This window comes from Notechis scutatus, chromosome 4 (assembly GCF_049901735.1).
Source record: "Notechis scutatus isolate UNSWTSFEM ecotype Mainland chromosome 4, rNotScu1.2, whole genome shotgun sequence".
NCBI classification, from domain to species: domain Eukaryota; kingdom Metazoa; phylum Chordata; class Lepidosauria; order Squamata; family Elapidae; genus Notechis; species Notechis scutatus.
The window spans coordinates 120,109,143-120,136,629 of record NC_142012.1 but is presented as its reverse complement, the minus strand read 5'-3'; positions in this window follow the sequence as shown (position 1 = coordinate 120,136,629).

Genomic DNA, 27,487 nt, shown 5'->3' with positions numbered 1-27,487 from the left:
CATATGCGGAGTTGAAACCAGCCTGACCAAAACCAACCCTGATGAGGCTAATAGAATCAGACTCGAAATCACCAACATCCTCTGCACTAGCAAACCACCCAAAAGCAACTTATCCAAAGAAGAACAAACTGCACTACGTAACCTGAAAGAAGACACCAGCATAATAATCCTACCAGCAGACAAGGGCAACGCAACAGTGGTTATGAACACATCTGACTACCAAACCAAGTTAACCAACCTACTCCTAGACCCCACATACAAACCCCTAAAGACAGACCCCACCACCTACCTAGAAAAAACCACCAGATCCAAAATAAAAGCCTCCCCATCAGTGAAGAAATCCAGCAAAGAATCATACCCAGAGAGAAATCATCCAGATGCCCTAAGCTTTATGGTCTCCCAAGATACACAAAGAAGGAACTCCACTTAGACCAATAGTCAGCTCCATAGGCTCACCTCTACAAAACCTAGCCAAATTTCTCGCCAAACAACTACAGCCCTATGCAGAATCCATCAACTCACATGTAAGAAACTCATTCCAGTTCATCGAGATCATAAAGAAACAAAACTTACAACCCAGCGACCTACTAGTTAGCTTCGATGTCATATCCCTCTTCACCCAAGTGCCAATAAAAGAAGCCTTGACAGCCATCCAAAACAAATACAACCCCCAAGCACATCCTAGATCTGACCAACCACTGTCTATCCAATACATACTTCACCTACAATGGACAAAAATACAAACAAATAGAAGGAGCACCCATGGGATCACCCCTCTCACCTGTCATCGCAAACCTCTACATGGAACACTTTGAAACACAAGCTCTAGAAAAATATGATCACAAACCCAAACTCTGGCTCAGATACGTAGATGACACCTTCATAATCTGGCCACACGGGAAAGAAAAACTGAACAACTTCCTCACACACCTCAACAGCCTACACCCCAAAATACAATTCACCATGGAAACAGAAGCTAACAATCAACTTCCCTTCCTAGATGTCTTGGTATACAAAAAACCCAATGGCTCCCTAGGACACACCATCTACCAAAAGAAAACACATACAAACCGCTATCTACACGCACTCTCACACCACCACCCAGCACAGATCAATTCCGTAGCTGAGACACTCATCTCCAGAACAAAATGCTTAGCTGATGAACACCTAAAAACGAACTAAACACTCTCACCAACGTACTAACAGCCAATGGATTTCAAAGAAAGAAGATCACCCACCTAATCCAAAAAGAAACCCCAACCAAAATCCAAGACAGAGAACAAGAGAACGGCAAAGCCCTCCTCCCATATATAAAAGGCACTACAGACAAAATCAGCAAGATCCTCCAAAAACACAACATTAAAACAGCATTCTGCACAAACAGAAAAATATCCACCATCCTAAGAAACCCTAAAGACAAAATCGAGTTAGAAAACCAAGGAGTATATGAAATCCCCTGCACTGCCTGCCTCACCACATACATTGGACAAACTAACAGAAGAATAAGTGCACGCGTTGAAGAACATAAGAACTCAATCAAAAAAGAAGAACCAACCTCTTCCTTGGTCCAACACCTCAAAGCCACAGGACATGAGATTGACCTTAAAAAATACCAGAACTATCGCCAAAACTGAACACCACAACAGCAGAATAATCAGAGAAGCCATAGAGATAGAAAACGCCCACACACAGCATGAATAAAAGAGATGACACCTCCCGCTTACCAGCCATTTGGAAACCCGCCCTCATGAACAGACGAGTACCCAACATGATAAATGACACCAGACCCACACCCATGAGGGCCACACAAGATGCCACCACCACACTTCCACGTAAAAAATCAGACTCACACCCACACAGAAGATGAGACACGACCACAGACCAGAAGCCGCACTGCAGCTGCATCACTACCCACTTCAAACTCCTCTGAACCATACATGAAGCGAACTGACCCCCACCATGAAGATGTGGCACGACCACGAACTCAAAGCCAAACGAACACAGACCCAGACCCCAAACTCAAAGCCATATTAAAAACCCAAAATGCTACATCACAGCCACCCGCTCAGGACATCACATCAGAAAACTCAAGAAATTACACCTCAAGAACTCAAGAAGTCACAACACAGCAAATGACCCAGGATATCACAGCACAAGACCAAGGATACCACAGCAATAAATCTTACAAGGTCATCACACAACCCATTACCCAAGCTGTTACTACACAGGAGGCTAATCGAAAAGAGATCAAAACACAAACGACCCAGGAGATTACAACGCAAGACCCAGGATGCCACAACAAAAGAACTCACAAGCCCATCACACAACCCATTACCCAAGCCGTTAAAACACAAGAGGCTAACGACCCAGGAGATGACAGCACAAGATCCAGGATATCTCTACAACAAAAGGCCATTACACAGCCCATTATACCAACATCAACTCCATCAACCAATCAAGAGGCTGCAGCACAGCCAACCAGCCCAGCACACCATCCCCCACATATAGAGAGATGGCAGCTCCGGTCACACACTGCTTGCACTGGCACTAAGCCGAAAGCACCAGCCTGAAGATGGCGAGTGGGACCTCGCCGAAACGTTGCCTAGATACTTTGAATCTTACGCGGGAGAAAACCCGAATAACCAAAGATCCCCATATATATGTTCAGAAAACAAATATATATATATATATATATATATATATATATATATATATATATATATATATATATATATATATATATATATATATATATATATATATATATATATATATATTATTGTCCTCTCCCTTCCCACTTATCACAGAAAGCAAGTTTTTACTTTCTATAAAAAGACAGGTTTCTCAATATCCATTTGTTGATTCCATAGGGAAGGAGAGTAAACTTTCCTTTTCAGCACCTCAAAATTGCCACTTATAGTTCTCTTCTGGAAAGTATCATTCAGAAAGCCATAATTTTCAGGATGTTAAATATGTCTTAAAGTCCTGGGTCAGCCAAGAAAAACTTTCACTTTAAAAAACTTTCTCTTCTTCCTCCTGCACATTCTTACCCAGCTGCCGGCTTCTTTGTGGTGGCCATTACGGACTGCCGCTGCACCGTCTTGAGAAAAGGGGGTTTTGCCGGCCGGGGAGGGGGTCTGCAACACCCCCAAACCCCTCTCCGGTTCCCCCTATCTTCAGCCACCCCTGCAGGGCAGCCTTAGCCTCCAAACCTGTCTGGATCGGAGGCACCAAAACGGCTAGCGCCGCAGGGATCGCGCAGTATCGCGAATCCCTGCCGCTAGCGAAGCCGACAAACCGGAAGTTCAAGATTGATTCCTATTTTCCTATTTTATTATGCAATTATTTGCAATAGACAAAATCACTGAAGAATCCCTTTGCATTTTGTTTGATTTGTTGTTCTGAACTATAAAGTACCCTGTTACTCTCACATAACCACTTGCTCGCTATAGGCAGCCAAATTCTCCAGCTGTTTTGCAGTCCCTTGAAATGCAGTTATTTTCTTCCGGTGAGCTTCTGCACTGGGAAGAAAGCACTTGCCTATTCACATCTGCTTTTTGACTGAAGATAAAGGTTGCCAATTAATCCCCTGCCTTCCAACCTGCAGTTTGCAAATTTCCATACTGGAGGTACCACAGAGGATTACTATAACCACCACCAAGAATTTATATTACACTTAAAAACAATGCATGGAATGGAAATTAAGGAGTATTTATTAATAAAAGTATTCATATTTACGGAGGCAAATATGTGAATTTGCTATCCAAGTGCAGCAAGAGATAAAATATGAAAGGGAACTCATTATGTAGCTGTTATAAAATATACTTCCTCCACAATACAATAGTGCATGGGTGTCAGACTCAATTGTGTCATCTGACATATTGTGACTTTTTTGCTTTTGCGAGTTGGCATGGCCTGTATGTGACACACCTGGCCTGCAGGCCACCAGTTTGATACCCCTGTGATAGTGGATGAGTAGCATATTTCAGTGCCCCAAAGGCTCAAATTAAGATTTTGTGGTGGTGCCTGGCTATAGCTGGGAACAAGTGCAAGGCAGTGTAGGGAATAGACACATGAGAGAAAAAGGAAGAAATTGAAAACAGCCTGGATTATTTTAAACTCAGTTCAGTGTAGCAATAACAACTCCAAATTCTCTTTCTATTACTCAATTCCAAATGTCTAGTTATCCACTTTTAATTTTTCTCTTAACTGTGAGTATACAAAACTATTGAAACTATATCTCTCTGCAGACAATTGTCTCTTGATTTTATTTTACATTCTCTATGTTCTTATTATAATAATTCTCAATAGGTTAACCATATCTCTTTGCCTGCTATTTCTTTCTTATAAAATGCTTTTATGCTGAGACTTATAAAAGCATTTTGAGCACAGTCTGGGTTTAGGAATTGATATTACTACTAGTATTACAGTATATTTATTATATCTATATTGCATATAATTATATTTATTAGGTAAAATACTAATATAAGTTTTAGGTATGTTTGCTGTCTTATTTATAAAAACAATAAAGGTGGCAAATAAACAAAAATAAATATTCTCAGTATGGCACTTCTTACATAATAGTTTATGAAATCTCCATTAACCTTACTTCCCCACTGAAAAGCATGCCACCAAATCTCAGATCATGCTCTAGTTGTAAAATGCTTTCATTCTTCTGCAGCATCCATTCATTCATCCCAAATAAATAGCCACTACATACTACAATTTTAAATCAGTCAGTCCCAATCCTCCATGTTCTTTTGCATCTTGCAGGACTTTATATATAACCTTTTCCCGTGCTATACAAATCTACATATATTTTTCTGCCATTGCATAAAAATAGGTATTGTCTGAAACAAAGACATAATTCTAGGAAATACATTGACAATTATATACAATGACAATTGTAAGTTCTCCCATCTTAAGATATCCTTCTTAATTTGATTCCCTATTTTAACATAATTTGTATTTTCTGATATCCCTCTTTTTTTGAGCTTCATATTATGTTACATAAAATGTCCCCTCATAAAAGCTTTACTTGCATTCCAAACAATACTCATGTCTATCACTTTATCAGAGTTGTCAAAAATTCTTTCCATTTATTTCTGTAATCTTCAATTACTGTTTCTTCCTCTAACTATGTTTCATGTAACTTCCATCTAAAGGAATTGATTTTCTTTTAAATGCTGAATCACTGGGTTTAAATGCTGAATCACTGGTTTGAAAAGAGTTTTGGCAGTATCTTCACTTTTTGGACACTTTAATTCTTGGATATCCAAAGTAGATCAATTCTTGAGAAAGTCTTTCAGAAAAAGACATTGATCTTTTTGCACCACATTTTTTATTTCTCCAAGTATATACAAGCTCTAAATTGTACATCATATGAAAAAAAAACTTTTGGTATTTTACTAAGTTTCATTTCAAAGTGTTTCTTAGAAATTCTATCTTTTCATGGACAAATTACTTGACTTCAGTTTTACATTAAATGCCTATTTTCATATGGTAAATTCATTAATTTATCCATAATTATTTATGTCTTTATTAAATGTTAACTTGATCCTTATTTAGACCTTAAATTTTCATTATTAAAGCTTTTGTGCCATGCTTCAATCCCAACTTATCTGCCATAATTACCAGTCAACGTCAATTTTGGTTATAATTGGGGGTTTATGTACAAAACTATTGTTTTTGATTCACAGTGAAATAAATTCTTCACCCAAATTTTTGCAGATCAAATATTTTGTATCATTTTTTTCTAATATACATTTCTTGTAAACAAGTTACATCTTGTTTCAATGTTTTTTAAAATAATGAAATATTTTTTCTTCCTTTTTGAAGAGTGTTTGCTCCATTTATATTCCATGTTAGGCATTTAAAATCCGTATTTATTCACCCAGAGACTGTTTTCCTTGTCCCAATTCTAAATTGATTATACATAAAAGTGATTTAAAAAGTGAGGGTTTGGTCAGCTTGTCCTTTACAAGGCTGCACTTGTGTATGCAATCAAGCTATTTTGTCTTTGAATCTCTGGTGCTCAACTCATAAGAAAACCAAAAGACCTCCATCACATGGGTTCCTCATGAGGAGTATCAGTCCAGGTTGTAGGTGGATCTCTCAATCTTTCCTTTATGCAGAAAGACTTTGCTGGCCAGAAATCACCACTGGCTATTGCTCACTATTGTGTTGTTGGTTGTGCGATGTCTCCACTTCTTCAGAGACATCTAGTTAGTTATAGTAGGGGTTCCCAACCCCTGGACCATGGACTGATAGGAACTGGGCCACACAACTGAAAATGAAAACGACCCCTGGTGCCAAAAAAGTTGAGGGTTGCTGTGCTGTAAAGCCTCACCCAGAAGCCTGCCAAGACAAAATCATCTGATGGTTAAGAATATCAATATTTGAGTAAGTGCTTCATCAGTGAAATGACCAATCAAACTTCCATCTGAAAAATATCACAAAGATTAAGTTAAGCAAGATGGGCTTATTTGAGAGAGAGCAGGGTTGCCTTGTGGCAAGATGGATGTCAAACCAATTTAATAAATAAATAAACAACTGTCCCAGGAGGATTTTTTTTTTAAAAAAGGAAGGAGCGACACTGGACAATAACTTGAACAGATAGGAGGATAAAGAGGATATTCCAACATATAAATTCATAAATGAAAATGTTTAATGAAATTTGGTAAACTCCTAGGCTGGTCAAAAAAGGAATAACACAGGGAAGGAACAAGGAATATCCAAAGAAGGGGAGGAAGAACAATCTGAGGGAAAGTCACATGTATCTTATATACAAGGATTTAGCTGGGGTCTCAGTACACGAAACCTTATCAGAAGAGTGCAATGCTTCCTCTTAGCTGTGCTCATGCCTGTCTATGTACAAGAACCAATGTCCCATTCATTGTCAGGGGAAACACATCAATTGTGCTTTTGCAAAGGGCTAAGCAAAGGAAGAGACAGAGAGATAAGGAGAAAAGACATTTCTCACATAAGAGTTGGGCCAAGACTACAGACCCCTGCAGGCCTACCATTCCTTCAAAGAATAACCATATTTGCTGATGGCCTGGGGTAGATGGCCTTCTTAAATTTAATAATGCTTGATGAGAACTCATGATTTAAAATTGCCAGATTTTTAAAAAGGTGAAAAATGAAGAAATCACAAACTGACTTCCTTTTGCCGAATCTCTCCCCCCCCCCCACCCCGCCAGTCTGCTGTTTGAAAGGCAATTTCCCCTCTCATGTTACCACTTGTCTCTGAAGAGGTGCTTGACAACTGTAAGAAACTTTGGAGTTTTGCCCACCTCATTTTGCCTTCATTTCTCCTCTTCTATGTTCTTGGCTGAATGAGAATTAGACAACCTTTAACTACACTGGCTAAGATTGGACTTAAGCATAGTACATAAAACCACATGTTACAATGTTTTGCCAGTTAATGAATATTTCAGCTTTAATCACAACAACACAAGAGGACACAGCAGATATAAACTTAATGTAAACCATTCTAAACTCGATTGCAGGAAGTACGATTTCAGCAACAGAATGGTCAATGCCTGGAACTCACTACCTGATTCTGTTGTCACCTGCTCAAACCCCCAATGCTTTACCCTCAAACTAGCCTCTATTGACCTCACCCCATTCCTAAAAGGTCTGTAAAGGGTGTGTATAAGTGCACAATTGTGCCTACCATCCCTGTCCTATTGTCTCCAATTATTAGTTCCTATTTCTTATATTTAAACTTAAGTTTATTCTTATTTCTATTGTATTATAAGCTTTTGACAAAATAAATAAATAAAAATAAGAATGATCTCCAGTGCCACCTTATAATACACTAAGCACTGAATTTTACTGAATACCCCAACTATAGTTGGTATTGCTTTTGAGAATCAGAAATCAAGATTGATTGAAAGGCTGAGCTGAGAAGGAGATGTAAAATAGTGGTCAGAGAAGAAGGATTTGTCTGTTTTGTTACTCTTTTAGTTAAGCATCTATAGAAAATTATAAAAATAATATAGGTTGGAAATGTGAACAACATGAGGGGACATTTTATCATGCTTGGTGGACATATAAAAAAAAGCGGAAAGAAATTGGATTCAAAGAGCGCGTGCTCACCAAACCAGTTGTTACACCGGTTGAATCGCTTCCATGGATAGATTATAAAAAGAAGAGCAATAGGATGTCATTTTAGAGAGAGAGGCTAATATACATATACTTGTTGTGAAGAATATTGGAAGCCACTCAGAGGTGGTATTCAGCAGGTTCTGACCAGTTCTGACCAGTTCTAGTGGAAATTTTGAGTAGTTCAGAGAACCGGCAAATACCACCTCTGACTGGCCCCGCCCCCATCTATTCTCTGCTCCTGAGCCCCAGCTGATTGGCTGGGTCTTTTTTTGTTGCCCTGAATAGGAGAACAGAGCTAAAAGGCAGATTAGTTGGGTGGGGAGGGAATGGGATGTTGCAGTATCCTTCCCATGTCATGCCCATCAAGCCAGGCCCACCAAGCCATGCCACACCCACCAAGCCATGCCCACAGAACCGGTAGTAAAAAATTTTGAATCCCACCACTGAAGCCACTTCTTTATTTCTTTTTTCTTTTCTATTTTTCTTCAACTTTTTTCTTTTTTTAAGCACGTTTCTGCTTTTTTATTTCTTTCTCTTGCTTTGTATTAGTTTGCATTTATATATTTTGATTAATGATTTCAATTATACAATTATATATATACAACACACACACACACACACATACATGCACACAAATATAGGACACAATTTATCTTTCAGAAATTATTTAAAGGATTGGAGAAGAGAGGCTCAGTGTGAAATCTGAAATAAGGAGCTGACCTTTAGAACCATAATAATACCAGCATAAGCAAGGCTAGCATTCTTATGCTAGTCTGATGCCCTTTAGATGTTTCCCCAAGCATGAGAGAACTGCTCACTGTGGGAATTTATGACTGAGTGTTTATGTAGGCAAGCTACATGGTCAGGACTGATCATAGTTTTCTTTTCTGCAACTCAGTTTCAGCCTAGGACTGCAATGACTTTCCAAATGTTGTGGTACTTGGAGTATTTCCAATAGTCTATGTAGTAAAGATGTCTGTGTTAGGTTGAAGATAAAACAATGAATTAAGGTTAGATTTTCTTATCAATGGTTTGAATTGAATTGTTAAAGAATATAGCATCCATTTAAAGTGGGGGTATTGTCCATGAAAATCTTGAGAAACTGAGCAGCTAAGCAAAGCTATTTGTATTATGTTTGTATTTATGTATTGCATTTTGAGGTGACCTGACTCCAAAAACAGTACCTTAAGTCAGTGGCCCCACAAAATGAGAGATGTTTTTCTGTGGAATAGAGAGGGCATGGTTTTGCATGCAGCCTGCATCCCACGGAATGAACTTCACTTGTGACCCAGTTTCTGGCAGACCAGTGATGCTCCATGATCAGAGGGTTGGGGATCCCTGCCTTAGGTATTGTGTAAAGACACCTTACAAGTTTTAAAATATTTTTTAAAGGAACACCACTCAGCAAAGACACATCAGTGACATTGGGGAACAATATTGCAAGGGACTCTATGATGAGTTCTTAAATGGCCTACATGAAAAGAGATGCTTCCACTTCACATTTACAGGGCTTAAAGAATACAAAAATGTGCTTCAGAGGCTTTGAAGCAAGCCAAAAGGAAGACAACATCCTCCATCCCCTTTTGAATGTTATCACAAGGGTAGTGAAGTATCACATTCCATTTGAGTAAATCCTCATGTAAGGAAGAGAGAGAAGAAAGGGTAGATGAGGCTCTTGTCTGAGATCCAGATGTAATCATGGATTTGCAGGAAGAACCAGGTCCTTGGAATTCAACAGAACCACAACCAAGCTACATCTCTTTTAGGTTTCTAAAGTCAGAATTTCTCCTCAGTACACAATAAGAACCATATTTTACATACAAATCTTTGCTGCCTCTGCATTTAAACTATAATCAGAAGTCATCCAGCTGCCAAGAGTCCTGTGATATGGTGGAATACACATTTGATTAATAAATATAAATGATATTGGTCATAACTTTTCTTGTGAAACAGGGTAGTGGGATCTTGCTTGTCTGGATCTTTGTACTACAGCCTGATTTTTTATTATTTTCTCCTCTTAAGGCTATGGATTTATAATATTGCTTTAGTATTTTAACTTCAGATCATATCTTTATTGCCTTACTGTGATATGAGTTTCTGAAGTTCACAAAATTCACTTGTTAGATTGTTTTTCTCCCATCCTTCTTTAGCAGGAAAAAAAGACATCTTGGCAGGGGTGGGATTGTACCAGTTCACACCTATTTGCTAGAACTGGTTGTTAACTTTCTAAGCAGTTTGGAGAACAGGTTGTTAGAAGAAATCTCCTTTTAGTTTTTTCCCACTTTACTGGCCTAATCATGTAAGGAAGGCAGGAAGGAAACATTCTGGTGTTGCTTACACAAACTGCCTCTCCATTAACCCTTATTACATTCTTTGCAGGACTAGACTTCCTGTCTCTGGAACTTCTCTGGAGTTTTTTATCTCCTTTGCTGGTATTTTGCTTGTGTGGAGCCCAAAACTGATATATGTGTAGCCATTTCACTCGGAAACCTGACAGCTTGACTTTCTTAAAGGGGAAGGGTTATTTTAAGATTTTTACACTGCTGTTGGGAGGAAATATTACCCTGTTGGAGTTAGCACTTTGAAGAAATAATTGAATAATGAAGCAGAGCTGCCGGAAAGAATGACAAGGAACCAAGATAAGTGACATTCAGCAAGGCTTCTTGGCTAGCTAGAAAGATTGACATTCAAACATGAGTTTACATACCCTTTCTGAGTTTTGGTCTAAAACTGGTTTTTGGTGAAGTTTAATTCTGTGCTTGGTGAGGTTTAATCCTTTGTTTATTGATGGGATAATTTCCCCTATTCAGCTTTATTTAGAAGGAAAAAGGTTAATCTCTGTTCCTGAAAAGAAACTGGGTTGAGAAATCTAGCTAGTTCTGCTGTTAATTTGTTCTAGTAATTGGTTTAACAAGCAACAGCTACTGTTGTGATTTAATTATTGTGTTTGAATTTTTTCCTGCTTCATGTTTCTTTTTCTATCTGGGGAGGGATCTTCCTTCACTGCTTTAGTGGTATCTGGCACTGTCCTTTGGGGTGTACTTCCAAGAGACAGGATGCAAACTTGGCACTGAACTACGCCGCCTTCGGTCCAATCTAAGTATAGTATATAAAATCATACATTGCAATGTCCTACCTGTCAGTGAATACTTCAGCTTCAACCATAACAATACAAGAGCAAACAATAGATACAAACTCAAGGTTAATTGCACCAAACTTGATTGGAGAAAATACGACTTCAGCAACAGAGTGATCAATGTCTGGAATACTCTACCTGACTCTGTGGTTTCTTCCCCAAACCCCAAAAACTTTAACTTTAGACTGTCTACTACTGACCTCACCCCTTTCCTAAGAGGTCTGTAGGGAGCGTGCATAAGTGCACCAATGTGCCTACCATCCCTGTCCTATTGTTTCTTTTATTTTTTATTTTTCTTTTATGTATCCATGTATTCATAACTATGGTTTTACTTATACCTATTATCTTGTAAGAAATTGACAAAAATAAATAAAATAAAATAAAAATAAATAAATGATTATTTTTTACTGCCTTTCTGGGGGGCATGTGATCTTTCCTTAAATCTGGATGATTTTCTTAGGATATCTTGTGAGATGAGTGAGACCAGCTAGTATCTTTAAGTGGTGCAAATGGATCTAAGGATTGCTTCTCCTGGGTGTGCTTTTTCTGGAAAACTTAAATGACCTCTCTGCTAAAGGATTTCACTTTATGAGCAAGAGTTGGCTGCTGATAGTTATCATTGCATTTTAACTATTTTAATTCCTCAAGGTACTCTGGCACCCTGCCTGATTTGTAACTCCAGCTTGCAGGTATTTTTAATCTAATGATTGGTATTTAGGGCAACTTTTTTCAAGCAAAGAAGCTTTTTGTATTTTTGTACAGGTAATCCTTGATTTACAATAGTTCATTTAGTGACCATTCAAAGTTACAATGGCAGTGAAAAAAGTGACTTATGACCATTTTTCACAGTTACAATGGTTGCAGTATCCCCACAATCACTAAAGGCCAGATGAGAATAAGTGCCCCTTGATGTGAGTGATGTTGAGTTGGCCATTCCCATCCAGTCACATGACCACCAAGCTATGCCCGCCAACTAAGCCAAGCCCACAGAACTGGTTGTTAAAAAATTTGAATCCACCCCTGCATCTTGGGTGATGAACAATGCTTTGTGTGAATGTTCTTGAAAGCACGAATCCAACTTGAATATTCATCAGAAGAACAGGCTTAATAACTGTAATAATAAAAAAGAAGGAAGATTTATTCATAGAAAATATATTTTATTGATTGGCAAAAGTTAGTACCTAGCTAGCTACATCCAAATGGAAGACATGGGCAATAAGGCTGGGAAGAAAGGCAAAAAAAGTAAATTGAGATTAGCAATTTCCTAGATAAAGAACAGGTAAAATGATAGACAAAGTTGAAGTTAATCCTCAACTTTCTATCTAAACCCTAAGCTGGTGATTTGTGGTTGTGGTTAATAGATCAAGTGGTGCTGAAGAGTCAGTCTTATTATATCCCACACATACAAAAATAGATCTTTTTACAGATGATTATATTCTATTTGATAGATTGTGAGAAAAGAGACTTCAAGGCTATTCAGAACAAGAGTATATAAAAATACAACTCTAGGATTCTTGACATTACTTAGTTTACATCTGGGCAGCCAAGTGGTTAGGTACACCAGAGGTGATATTCAGCAGGTTCTGACTAGTTCTGGAGAAGCAGTAGTGGAAATTTTGAATAGTTCGGAGAACCAGCAAATACCACCTCTGACTGGAGATTTTACAGTATCCTTCCCCTGCCATGCCCACCAAGGCATGCCCACAGAACTGGTAGTAAAAAAAATTTGAATTCCACCACTGAGGTACACAGTCATTTGGTCACCGTCCAACAAAATATATTATATCCCAATATAAATTATTATCTTCTCTGTGTTGATTCAAGTCCAAAGAAATCACAGGCAGATGTTTTCCCCTTTTACAGGTGATTCATAAATGCCATCCAACTGACAATGATGGACTGCTACTTAATTTTGTACACTCTTAAATTAAATTGTGTGGATTTTCTTTTATCTTATTAATAATTGTGCTAAATCAGAGAAACAGCTAGGAATAGAGAATGCAAGAAAACACGTTCAAAGAGAAAAACCATCACCAACCATAGCTCAGGCATCAGACTTGGTACTTGCTTCATCATTGTTGAAATAAAACCAGCCACAGATTTAGGTGACTGTATTTATTTCCCTGCAGGAAAGAAGACCAATTAGAAGAACATTTCCAGAAAATATAATACTTTTTGAATTCTTGAGGAAGAAATGATTGTCCCCATTCTTCCTTTCTTCCTGTTGTCTTTCTTCTTCCCACTCATATCTAAATTTCTGGAATCTAGTTATGGGAAAACACAAATGGAGAAAATATGCAATGGTACCAAATCAAATTATCAATTATCAACATAAATATCTAGTCATTGGTAACTTCCATTTAGATGAAAACGATTTCTTCAAATTTCCATTGTTTTTAGGAACCTACAGGCTAATGTGTAGGCAGGAATCTGCCTTTCCTCAAAATGCTAACATAACTTGCATATTAATATTAGATAACTGTGTTGCTTTCTTGTATAGGCTTTGCAAGTTACTCCTGCCTACCTTTCTCTAATTTTCTTTACAGTATGTAGTTGTTTCAGGAAGTGTCAGAAAGAATGTAATAGGAAAATGATGGACCAGTTCAATATGTGATTGAGGGGGAATTGGAAAGAGTAAGGTTTATGTTGTAAGATATGAAAGCAATAAAAATAAATCCATTTAACTACATTTTGTGAGCTTATCATGTTGCCTTTCCTGATAGCTTTATGAACATGAGCAAAAGAGAAGGTAGCTTTTGTAGGAGACTATAACTTCTCCAGATATGGATAAATTGTTGTATTTGTGTCTCAGGTTTGTTTTAGGGAAAGAAAACAAGTTTTCTGAAAATCTTGTTACAAAGGACTGATCTGTATGTTCTGCTTGGACCATCATTAGTTCTGGGCATTCAACAGCTTTCTATGCAGGAGCAGATAATGCCATCCTCCTCCCATTGTATAACATCCCTGTTCTTTCCAGGTACAGTTGCAATTCAAACCTGCTGCTTTCTGATTGAAGCTATGTTAAGTTCTTCATCAGATGGTTCCCCAGTGCTTCATTCTATTTGAATAGCCCCAGCTCTATTTTTCTAGCCTGCCTCTCATACCTTGTCTTCGCCAGCTGGTAGTTCCTACTTTGGACAACCATTTTACCTTGGGTAGCTATGTTCTCTACTGAATGGCTATTGCTGATTTTTAAAAATAAAATAATCTTGTGTTTGATCCAATGGGGTCTCCCAAAGTCACTAAAGAATTGCCATATGCTAAATAAATAACTAAAGAAAGTTCAACTCTAGAAACTTAAATTCTATTCAGCCTTATATCTCCCACTTGGACTATTTTGATTTTTGCTCAGTCTGGGTTTGTCGTGGTCCCTCTGCTGTTTTCATTTTTGACATTCTTCCCTTCTTCTTCTTTTGAGTACATCTGTAAGCTGCAATGGTATACCACATTATTTTTCTGAAGCTGCACAAAATTCTTCCTTGCTATAACATTTTCCTGGACTTACAAAGAGTGTAGGAATGAATGAACAACCCATTCCTTATTACTTTATTGTTGTAGCATCAGAGCAATTATTGATAATGTAAAGAAGGGGAAAAAATTGAAATAGGTTTAAGAAACAGGCAGGAGCAGCACCAGAAGCAAACAATTAAGGCTGTACTGCTGAATTGCTCTAAGCATTCTTTAAAGTTATTGTAGAAGATGGAATATTTCTTTCACTGCTGTATGACTGCAGTTTGGTGCCTTTAATGCTAGAAATATTTGCCAGATATCATCATTTAATTCTCCCTACAGTGCTGTAGAGATTTTTGAAAGCTTTCATTTTAGTCTCATCTTTGCTTTTTAAAAATGGAATATATTATTTTGATTGATTCAGAATGTGATAATATCCTCTCAAGTTGAAGAAAATTCCAGTTTCAGAGAATTATTTTCTATGGAATTGTGTTTATTATTATTAACAAAAATGACTCATAATTTTATTTAAAAATAGTTAGCATCAATTCTATGGTTAGCACTGTATGGCTAATATCATTGTATAGATTAAAACGATTTATTATAGATTATAATTTATCCTAATATCTGAATATATGCAGGATATTGGATTTTGTATGTTACAATCTGGCTGCATAATATTTAAATCTTATAGTACCAGAAGAAGGGGGCAAATAGCATTTTAGAATATCTCTTTTTAGATAGTGATACCCACTGTTATTGAGAAAAGTGATAGCTTTTTAATAGGGCTTTGAATAAAATACCTGACAATCTTTGATATCTATTCATTGAAATAATAGCTTTCATTCAGTCATTTATTCTTTTATTTCAGTCTGTATAATTTCAACCTGCAAAGATTTGACACAACTAAAGTTCTTGACAATCATTTATTTTATTAGAGATATTTTATCTTTTTGGAAATGGTCATTGATTCCTCCAAAGAGACTTTTCAGAATATTCATTCTTATCTTTTTTTGCAGAGACTAGTAACTCAATAATGTTAATAATAAACACAGCTGCCTTATGTTTATGCTTTATTATAGTTTGAATGTTATAGAGCAGGGATCCCCAACCTTTTCGACGCCGCGGCCCGGTTCAGCGTCAGCTGGCGCCGCAGCCCGGTTCCGCGTCAGCTGGGCGCCGCCATCTTTTTGACGAAAAATCACTTCCGGTGACGTCACGAAGTGATTTTCATCAAATGGGCGCGCCAGCGCCAGGTGAGCTTTTCGGGAAATGGCTTTCTACCCGGAAAAGCTCACCCGGCGCTACGCCGCCATCTTTTTGACGAAAAATTGCTTTTTTACCAAAAAGATGGCGGCGCCAGCAACCAGCGGCCCGGTAAGGCTTGTTCATGGGATCGGTGCGGTCCGCGGACGGCGGTTGGGGACCCCTGTTATAGAGCATTTAACCCTGAGATATTGGGACCTGCATCTTATCTTTTTTTTGGTAAGATGATTAAAAGCATCTTACTCTGACAAATCTTAGACAGTATATGGATGGTAGATCTGGTCACAGTAACATTTCTAGTATTGGTTTTTTTAAAATTGGGGTTTATTAATAGTCATTATATTAGAGAATTCCTAATTTTGATTTTTGGAAGAAACACTTGTATCAATAAATTAAGTGAAAAATAATCATAGCAATATTCACAAATGCTCATATCAATGCAGTATTTCTGTTCCTATGTACAAGAGGAAGCTTCAATGCTTTGTGTTATGTCAAGTTTTGGCACTGTTTGCTGCTTCCATGTTAATTGTTATGTGACTAGTTTTGAAAAGCCCCGTCATTTGAGATTACAATCATAGGACAGAGTCAGAAATGATCTGTGCTATTAGCTATGGAAGTGACAGTTGCAAATGTTAATCTGATCAAGTATGTACACAAGATAACTTTTGACTGGCTGACTCCATCATCCCACTGTTAGCCTGTCTACCCTAACAAGCTCCTGGATTCCAGAACTTCTCTAACATGAGGCTGTGCAAGAGATTCTTTTATCCTAATTCTTTATTCACAGCAAATAGGCTATAAGAAAGATGTGGCCACGAAAGGGCGGAGCTTGCGTCGCAGCAGTACAGCATGTGATCTTTCAGCTCTAAGATCGCTGCTGATATCTCCATTGCAGGACGGTCCCAACGGACCTAAACCATCCCGTAGAGACGGTGACAGAGGAGGGCACATCCTGTCGATCCCAGGGACATCACAAAGTCCCTGGTAGATCCAGGAGAAGCCCTTTTTCCCGCGGTGGAGAGGCAGCCATTAAAGCTGCTGTAGCTGGGACAGCTCTGGAACGGAAGAAAGCTGGAAAGAAAGTGTTGTCAGTTTGGTGAGATAATTTTCTACTTATTTTTTTCTGGAGAGAACACCCTAAAAACTAAAAATTAAATTTAAAAGTGAAGATAAAAGTGCTCAAGCGAGACTAAACACAAATTAAACCTGAGAGTTTTTTTTTCTTTTTATTGAACTTTGGATTTTGTTAAAACTTTTAACTTTTAAACTGGACTGGTCTTTCCTTTTAATTTTTACTTTTTCCTTCAAAATAACTCTTTGGAAAAGTTTTTATTCTCTTGCTTTTTCTTTTTAATACTTTTAGATTCTTTATATTTTTTATTATTCCTGATTTTAATATTAGACAGGAAGGGAAAGGAAAGGGAAATAAGTAGGGCTGCCACCTAGAGTCTTGGATACATTGTTTTTCTTTCTTTCTTTCTTTCTTTCTTTCTTTCTTTCTTTCTTTCTTTCTTTCTTTCTTTCTTTCTTTCTTTCTTTCTTTCTTTCTTTCTTTCTTTCTTTCTTTCTTTCTTGTTGATACATTTGCTGTTACTTATTCCAGACAATTCCAATCAGATTAGGGAAATAATTTTTTTGAAGATTTAAACAAAATAGTGCTAAAATACATTTGGCAGGGGAAGAAAGCGAGAATAAAACTTAAATTGTTACAAGATGCAAGAATAAGAGGAGGATTTGCTTTGCCCAATTGGGTATTATACTACCAAGCGACAAGTCTGATGTGGGTAAAGGAGTGGATAACATTAAGGAATACTAGACTTTTGAATTTAGAAGGACATGACTTGCTGTTAGGGTGGCATGCCTTCCCCTGGTATAAGGGAACTAAAATGCAGGGGTATTTTAGAAGACATTATATTCGAGAAGCATTGTTTCTAAACTGGGAGAAGATAAAAAAGCAATATTATTTAAAAATTCCACTCTGGTTATCTACTATTGAAGCTTTTTCCTATCCAATAATATATAAAAAGGAACAAACAGTTAGATATGGTGAGATATTGAATGAAAAGGGTGAACTTAAATCTATGCAAGCGTTAGAAGAACAAAGTGTAAAAATGAATTGGTTTTCATATTTGCAAATACAATCTAGATTTGATAAAGATGTTAAAACAGAAGGTATCTATGACAAGTTGACTGATTTAGATAAAATTTTGACAGGTACTGATGAAAAAGTAATCAAAAAACTTTATGGACATTTGCTAGAGTTTAAATTAGAGGAAGAACAAGTAAACGAAACAATGATTGCGTGGAGGAAAAATTTTGGATATGGGATTGACTTAGATAAATGGCAAAAATTGTGGTCTCAAAATTGTAAAATGACAATGTCAACTGCATATAAAGAAAATTTGTATAAGATGTTTTACAGGTGGCACTTACCCCCGACGAGAATTGCCAGGAAGTTCAAGGATAAATCGGATAAATGTTGGAAATGTCATCAGATACCTGGTTCATATTACCACATGTGGTGGACATGCTCGGATGGACTATAATCCACACATGGTTGGAAAAAATGACAAAACAACACATAGACTTTAAACCTGAGATATTTTTATTGGGAATATAATGTAAAGAATTGAAATATTTGATCGTAAATGTTTTAACAGCGGCTAGAATTGTATTTGCTAAGAACTGGAAAAATGAAAAAATACCTATGCAGGAGGAAATTATTAAGAAAATCATGGACTGTGCCGAAATGAGTAAATTGACATTTGAAATTAGAGAACAAGAGGATAAACAATTTTATATGATATGGGATTTATTTTATCAATGGTTAGATAAAAAGACATGGTAAAGAAATAGACTAGTAAGCCTTACAATAAAAGTTAATAGATTGATATAGAGTACAATATAAAATATATAACCATTGGATGAATGTATAAGATTAAATCATAATGAAAATTAGAATATCTCATATAAAATGATGGAAAAATAGTCAAATTAATGTTTAATAATTGATATTATATAAGCACAAGCTAGATCGATCAATGAGGTGAGAATTTATATAACTTGTGAGTAATGGTAAAAAAAGGATCGCACAAAAGATTGTAACCAACTGACACACTGTATGTATTTCATTGAAAGATGGTTTTATGTTTTTATGTTTTGTTTGTATGTTTGTTGTAAAAAATAAAAACTTTGTTTTTTAAAAAATTTTTTAAAAAATAGATGTGGCCACAACAAAGTCCAGTGCATGGAATGTGGTTAAACAAATGACCATGACTGAACAATTCAAGCAGCACAGTGCTAATGTGCACATAAACTCCATGCACTTCTGAGTAGACCAGGATTTATGCATTTATCCAGCCTTTTCTGTCTGCTTGGTTTTTTGTTAACCCTGTGTTTGGTGCTGACAATATTTTCCCTCCTTGTGTGATATTTCTGGATTTTTAGACTTGAAGGAAAGTCATTTTAAAGTGGCACAATGGCAATTAAGGAAGCTAAGTGAATTCAGGCAACTATATAGTAAGATAAGTAGAGTAGGACTTCCTACAAATTAGGAGACAATTTAATTTTTAACCTAGTCTTGCCACCTCTGGAAACAACTGAACTATCCAATTACCTGTATTTCAACAGAATTTCATGAAAAATGCTCTTATGTAACATGTGTAAGATTGTCTATGATTCACTGTATTACTATCTAGTACCCTCAGAAAATCTTCAGCCCATAAAGATAGAATTCTCTTCTATCTAAACTTAAACAGTTAAAACGTAATCCTGCTAATTTATTTGTAGTTCCATGTGTGAATCCATCCATACGGTCACATTACATTCAATATAATTAATATTTATTTTGTATAGCAGATTCTTTACACTAGATTCTCACTTTTCTGCATGTACTAAGTAACCATTTCTAAGTTTACAAACTGTAGCTAAACTGATAGGATCCCTTAATCACAATCATTGTTTCTTAAATTAGATTCCTCAACTGCTCCCCTTAAGCGGATTTTGCGTCTAGATTTATTGAGACTAGTGCAATAATCTGGCTTCATAATTTTGTTGCAGTTGGTCTGCTGGCTATTTTATTCAGTAATAAGGGATGACAGGCAGTGTATTTCTTGGTGCTTATCGTGTGTCTTGGGTGGTGTTGATAAGACACAAGGTCAAAGCCTTGTGGTTTTAATAGCCAAGAAGTACACTCTGGAGATAGAGCATCTTATTGGTCTAATGAAGTAGAACTGAAACATGAAGAAAAATGTTATAGTAAACTTCATATTATGTCTTTGCCCTGAAAAAGGAAATATTTAAAACAAAATTGGGGTGGAGGGGGGTTATTTTTTTAAGATACACATTTCAAAATAAGCACATTTTCGGCAATTTCATGTGTGTGTCAGGGAAATTATATGAGTAAATTATGGTACTGTTGGAATGATGCTGATCAAGTGAAATAAAGATTGAATTCTTATGTGTTTTAAAAATTGCATTAAAATAACATTTAGAAAAGGGAATGTTGATAGTGCAGAAAGAGAGAATCTATTTTGCTGCATCAAAGCCACTGCATATGGCAATGGATGATGGGTAAACTCTCCTCATTTTGAATTGCAGATGACTCATTTACAATTTTCATAGGGAATTCTCAAATAGTTCATTTTTGTCAGTACTTTGCTATATTTCTCCTTTATTGTAACATTAACATTAAAATGTTTTTAAAATAATATTCTCATCTGTATTATTGTGGTAGTGCATTTTCACATTTAAAGAATAATATCTCAAAATTTAAAGTCTGTTTACAATATTACTGATCTGAAATGCAAAAGGAAATATCCAGGGTAAAGGATCTTTCCCCAAATCACAGCTGAGTATTTCTAGCTGGATCAAGTAACAGAATTTGTTATTTTCTGATATTATCCGAATCATAAGCGTAATTACCCTACTCTGAATGAAACATTTTGGTTAAAATAATAGATACTGTATAATGCACAATTCTGACTAACATTATTTCCTAATTGATGCCTCTGAGCAATTGTATAACGCACAATTCTCTAAATATTATTTCCTAATTGATGTCTCTGAGCTGATGTTGACTAGATCTTTCCCTTCAGCTCTATTCCTGACCAGTAGTAGCAAAAGTACCACTTATGACCGAGCACAAACTATATTCTTTTAAAAGATGCTTCACTTCAAAATAATTATGGACAGATATTAGCACTGATGTACCTTTAAGATGATTTTTTAACTACAGAGAAAAGCTTTTATCTCTAAGGATTAAATCTCTATATCACTATTTTTCTGTTAATGTTGTATCAGGTACTGAAAGGTTGTCTCTGAAATAAAGATACTTAAGTGGTCTAAGACTTAAGTGGTCTTTTGGTTGGTGATACAAACACAGATGGTACTAAGAAAACTCTTAATTCATTCTCTCTCCCTCCCTTCCCCCTCTCTCGGAACAAATTAATGTATCTATATATAGCTTTGGAGACTGATAGCTGTAATTTAGCCCCAGCTGCTCAGAACTTCTATTAAAAATGACAAAGTGTCTTCCGGAATTACCTGAATTCTTCCAGAATTTTCTAATCAATCAATCAATTGCTACTCAGATAAAGGGAGGTTCCTGTCAGTGGAGAGATGATCCTAGAAGAAACTTCTACTGTTGGGGCAAGCAGAAGGCCATTTGGGAAAGGGAACATCTGCAGAACCTTTAGATAGGCATCTATAAGGAAATGTTTTTCTCAAGTGAATAGCATTAGTTATGTAAATAATATCCAAGGCAAGTTAAAATGTGATTTTACATGTTTTAATCACCTTGGGATTTGCACCATTTTTATCCTGTGGTATTTGCCACACGTGGAATTTTTTCAGTTGACCGTGAGTCAGATAAACGTAAGTCTATCCCATAATGTGAGGGAAGATCTGTACCAGTTCATTGATCTTTATTTTAGTAATCATGTAAAAAGATGGGAATCCAGTAGATGAAAAATCCTCTATACAACCTCCAGATTGGTTTAACCTAAGGGGTTACTGTTAACCAAAAAGTTCAAAACACATGGTAACAGATAAAGAAGAGAATAATCTTCAGGTATATATGCCTTAAATTCAGTAAGTGGAAAAATAGTCCTTTCTTACTATCTAAGAGATTATATGAAAGAAATCAAAAATATGACAGACTTCTCACATAGTAATTGAAGTGCCGAATCAATAATGTACATTATAAAAATTGATTGTATGATGTAATATTTACTGTTGTTAGTTGCAAGTTGTTATAAAAAACTGGGATGCAAAGTAAACTTTAACAACAAAGGTAAATACTTTCTTAATCCAAGAGCTAAACTGGTCTAAACACAATAACTATGGACATTGTGCCTTTTATTTAGGGGCTTTTAATGTAGTGCATATACTGTATCTAACAGAATATAGGATTGTGTGCTTGATTTATGGGCTGGTGAATGTTAAGCATCCCTATCCAAATTAGAATAGTCATTGGTTAGTTTGACATCATGGTCAATACCTGCAAATGAATCATATGATTACAATATAGCGGAATAATAGAATTGTGCAGACTACAAAAATGACCAGGGAGGGATTTTTCCAACCTCATACAAATGTAAGAATTGCATTGCTCTGCTATTTATTAAATGAAAATACCCTTTCAGATTTAGAAAACAAACCAAACTGCAGGATAAGAGAACAAGCCAGGACAAAGAGTAGGAGCAGAAATACAAGCACATCAATACTCAGGTAGAGCTTGTTGCTCCAAGTACAATTGAAATGGAAAGCTATCATACTCTTTTCTAACTAGGAGAACCTAGAAGCTAATGTAGACAGAATAAATGTAGTACATTCTTTTTTGAGAAGCTGTAAGGTCAAAACGCACTCACAATGCACTGGGAAACAGATAAGTATAAATATATACCTATGAATAATATTAGTTTTGACTTCCTAGGTAACTTTCTCCTAATTTTGTTAATTACATGTTGACAATGACTTGCTAGGCAGAACTGAAGATTGCATCCTTACTGCATGATCACATCTTTTAAAGCTTCCCCCTTGCTAGAGTTAACACTGACTTTGCTTTGAATAATTTCTGCTTTTTAATACGTTTAGGTTACTTGGTCAGATAGTGGGTGTTATATAATTCACTGGATTTCTTGGGATGAATGACTATTGAGGATCTATTCCATTTTCTTGAAATTTTTAAATATAATTAAGCAGGAAGTTGCTCTGCTTTTTATGCATTCTGAAATCAAGTACATTTATTTGAGGTAGTTCAGAAAATAAGTACAAATTCATTCAAAAGAACTGTGGAATATAAGTACTCATTCCCTGTAAATTTGGTTAAGGACATTTGATTCAAGGTGGATATCCTGGAGTCACATGTTTTTGGGGTTTACATCATAATCCAATATTGTTGTTTTATTATAAGGAGAGTTCGGTCCTAAATTGATAAAGACTCAACAACCTCCCAACAGGGCTTTTCTTTGAATGGTAGGCAGGATCCAGATCTGTGCAGAGAAGAGACTATTTAGGTTTACCGGCAGTGCAATTTTAAAACTATCGCAAGTACGGTATAATTTAACTGCCACATTAGGCAGGTTTTTCAAATGCTGGGGTGATGGTTCAATTGACATTTCTTGTCCAGATTTACAGTTTCTAGCTGTAGAGTAAATGAGACATAAGGTTTCAGAATATTGATTTTGCCCTCAGGTTTTAGACTCTTGCAATGTTGGTTTAGATAGTTGTACTGAAAAAGTGAAATTGTGAAGCAATTGTGTGAAGTAGTAGCTATATAGAGTCATCTTTAGCTGCTTAAAAAAAGTTTTTCAGTCGTAATTTTTTCAACATTAGAAAAAAAAATCAAGTGTTTATTTAGACTAGGGATGGATAAGTAACTGGATTACTCACTTTCAGGGTAAAAATAGAATAGGCTTTCCATGCAAAGCTTTGTAGCTAGCTATTTTAAGTCAGTTTGCAAGGCGTACTAATACTACTACTAAATTCAGCCATAGATTTCTTCTAGCAGAAATGAAGTATACTTCTGTTTTGGAATGCTTGTGAGTGCTTCTGCTCATTAACAGTTTTTAGAAGAGTACTTCTCAAGCATTTAAGGGGCCTGAAATGTGAGATTTCTAAATTCTCATAAGGATGTGCAGATTTGTAAAATGTAGTCTATTATACTAGACATATTAGTAAGGAGTACTCTGGTTTATAGAAATTTCAGATATTATTTTTTCCTTATTGTAAGCTGCTTCTTACCCTTCTTACCTATTGCTTATTCTCCTAGCAACTTTCATGTGTTTGAAGATGAACACTTGCAGACTATGTTATAATCTACCACATATGATTAATAGAACTACCAAGTCTATGTCCAAGGGAATCCATAGAAAGATATATTATTTTACTTATCTAATTTATACAGTCCCTAACCCTAACCCTAACCCATCTAATAAATAAGTGAGTGGTGTACAATAAAACTAAAACAATAAATATCTAAAATAATTATCATTAACTAATATTGAAAATGTTATAAAATCAGCCAAAACAGTAATATTATATGTCTCTACTTTGTAGGCCCATATTTAAGGTTGTCGTGAGAAAAAAATCACCTTTAAGAAGAATCAAGTGTTTTAAGATTTTTGCAATAAATTTACTTTATTGACATGAAAGAAAATACAACAATCACTGTCTCCCAGAAAAAAAAATTGGCAGACCCAGGCATTCAAAGAAAGAATGATTATGTGGGCAAAAAGAGGAAATTTGAAAGTGTCTCAAGATGATGTGAATAATTAATTTGTGACTCAGAGATGCAATGGTAGCAACTAGATAACCTGGGAAAAACTTCCTCATTGTTGGTAAGTTAGCACTCTCATCTTTCACATCTCTATAGAGATTTTTGCAGCACCCAATCTAAATATCAGCCAAACAGTAATAATAACATTCCATAATCAACTATCTTTTATTACAATGAGGAGATGATCTTCTTGCAGTCTCCCCCCAAAATGCCACATCTATTCTGTTATTTATTCCCCCCCCGAAGGGTCCAGTGGTGGTATGCTACCAGTTCGGACTGGTTTGGCTGAACTGGTAGTAAAGAAAGCACGGATCAGCTGAGAGGAGGAAAAAAATCCTCCCACAATCAGTTGAGAGGAAAAAGAAGAGAAAAGTGCAGGATCGGCCCTCCCACACGCCCCTGCTCTTTTCTCTTCTTTATCTTCTCAGCTGATTGGTGCTGCAGGTCTCAGCTGATGTGGGAAAAGCTGCATGCTGGCATTAGACCAGGGGTGTCCAACCTTGGCAACTTTAAGACTTGTGGACTTCAACTCCCAGAATTCCTCAGCCAGCTTTGCTGGCTGAGGAATTCTGGGAGTTGAAGTCCACAAGTCTTAAAGTGCCAAGGTTGGACATCCCTGCATTAGACAAAGCACTCCCACCAAGCCACACCCACCAAACCAGTGGTAAAACAATTTGAATACCACCACTGTAAGGATCATAGGCTCCTTGGGAATATGATACCTATCACTCCTTGCTCATGCCTCTGTAAGATTATTGTAATCAATCTGCTCTCCCAAGGCCTGATCAATCCTTATAGAAAGCTTAATATGAAAAGAATAAACATGTAATAATACAATCCATACTCTGGTAGCTGAAAAGGCAACGGATCTGCAAGTTCCAATAATAAAGTCAAAGAACAGAGTGAAAAAAATCATTAAAATTAAATATGAAGAAGACTGAACAAACAATAACAATAAGTACAACAAGAAGCCTTAGAACTGTCAAGGAAAATATCGAAGAGGTAGATAGCTTCTGCTTTTTAAGATCAACCATCAAATGTAAAGCATGTCAGCTCTGAAATTCATTGCTGTCATCAGTGCTGGGAGGGAAGTGATGTAATGGCATAGTTTTTAGTAGGAAAAAAAATATGAGTTTGAAAGTCAAGGTCACAGAGAGTGGCGTAGTAAAAAATTGTACATGCAAGATAATTGGTTCACGTGATTAATGAGGTGTGAAAGTGGGTGGAGGTAGGTGGAATTTTGTGGGAGGTATGCCAGTACTGAAATTCCACCGGAAGATACCAGTCTTTTTTGTTCTGAATAAAGCTTTGAGATTATGCCGGTCTCGGAGTTACTGTTTCAAACAAAGCATTTCTGGAAGTCTCACAAAGCAACAATCAGTCAAAAGATGCACTACAGATTAGCACTTGACAAATGAGGCCTGAAGTCCTTGGAAAAGGTATTTAATATTGCAAAAGGTATTTAATATTGCAAATATCAGAATAAAGCAGGCAACAGTATTTCCTGTGACATTCTATGGAAGTGAAAATTGGAAAGAAAGGGTATTGATGTTTTTGAAATTTGGTGTTTGAGAAGACTCTGTAGAATACAAAGGACAGTCCAGAAAAAAAACAAATGAACCTTCAAACAAATCAACCCCATGTTCTTACTCAAGGCATATTCAAGTGATCAAACTTTGGATACAATATGTTCAAAACTCTCTGGAGAAGTCTGTAATGTTGGGAAAAGTGGAAGGAAAGATAAGAAAAGATTGCACTGTTGGATGACCTGCAGCAAGGCAATGGGTGCACCACAGGAAAAATCTAAAGGACTATATTAGTGACTAATAATCATGGAGACTATCTATGTGATTGCTAAGAATCAACATCGAGTTGATGCACATAATGAATAAAACATAAGCCAAATATTACTTAAATTCACACATATGTATCCCCCCCCCGAAGCTATTTATAACTTTAAAAACATCACTCTTGTCTTTGTACAGGATACCATTCAAAATAAAAAGATGATTAGATTGGTCTTGAAGAGTAAGGAGATAATATATCATGTAATGATAAGTTATTTCTTGTGTCAAATATTGTGCCACTAGATATTCATCCCAGGAACCTGGCTTATCACTACAATCGCCACAAGCATCTAAGGTACAGCTCATTTTTTTTCTGATACGGAACCTATTCAGCACCTAAAATAAGCCTCCTAGTTTTCTAGCCTTAGCTTCAAGTCCCCAGATGGAGCATGACAACTGCTATGAGCCAGCATCAGTTGTGAGTTTGCATATTAAGTGAAGTTCTTTTGCAAGTTTGCCACTTTGTAGGATAAAGAGATTTGAAATCCAATGCAAGTGGAAAATTATGATTGTAAAAAGCTGATTTACTGTATCTGATCCATCTTACTCCTATCTACTGCTGCTTTATAGACTGGCTTTTCCCTCTCTTATTTCCTGTCTGATCATCCTGGTACTGACTCTTCTCCCTGATTTTTTTTTTCTTGGAGTAAATCTGCAATTTCCTCATTCCTTGCTCAAATACTTTGACTAGATGCCTTGCTGGAAGATGTACGTGTCAAAGTTTTATATCTTTCTTCTATTCCTTTAAGAGGTCTAGATCTCAGTGAGACTAAACAATCTCCCAATATACTTATATTTTGAGCTAAACTAAAAGCAAAAAAATACATTACAAAAATGCATTCATACCATAAGGATAGAAAGCAAATCCCATACTTTTATGCGAGGAGACAGAAGAAT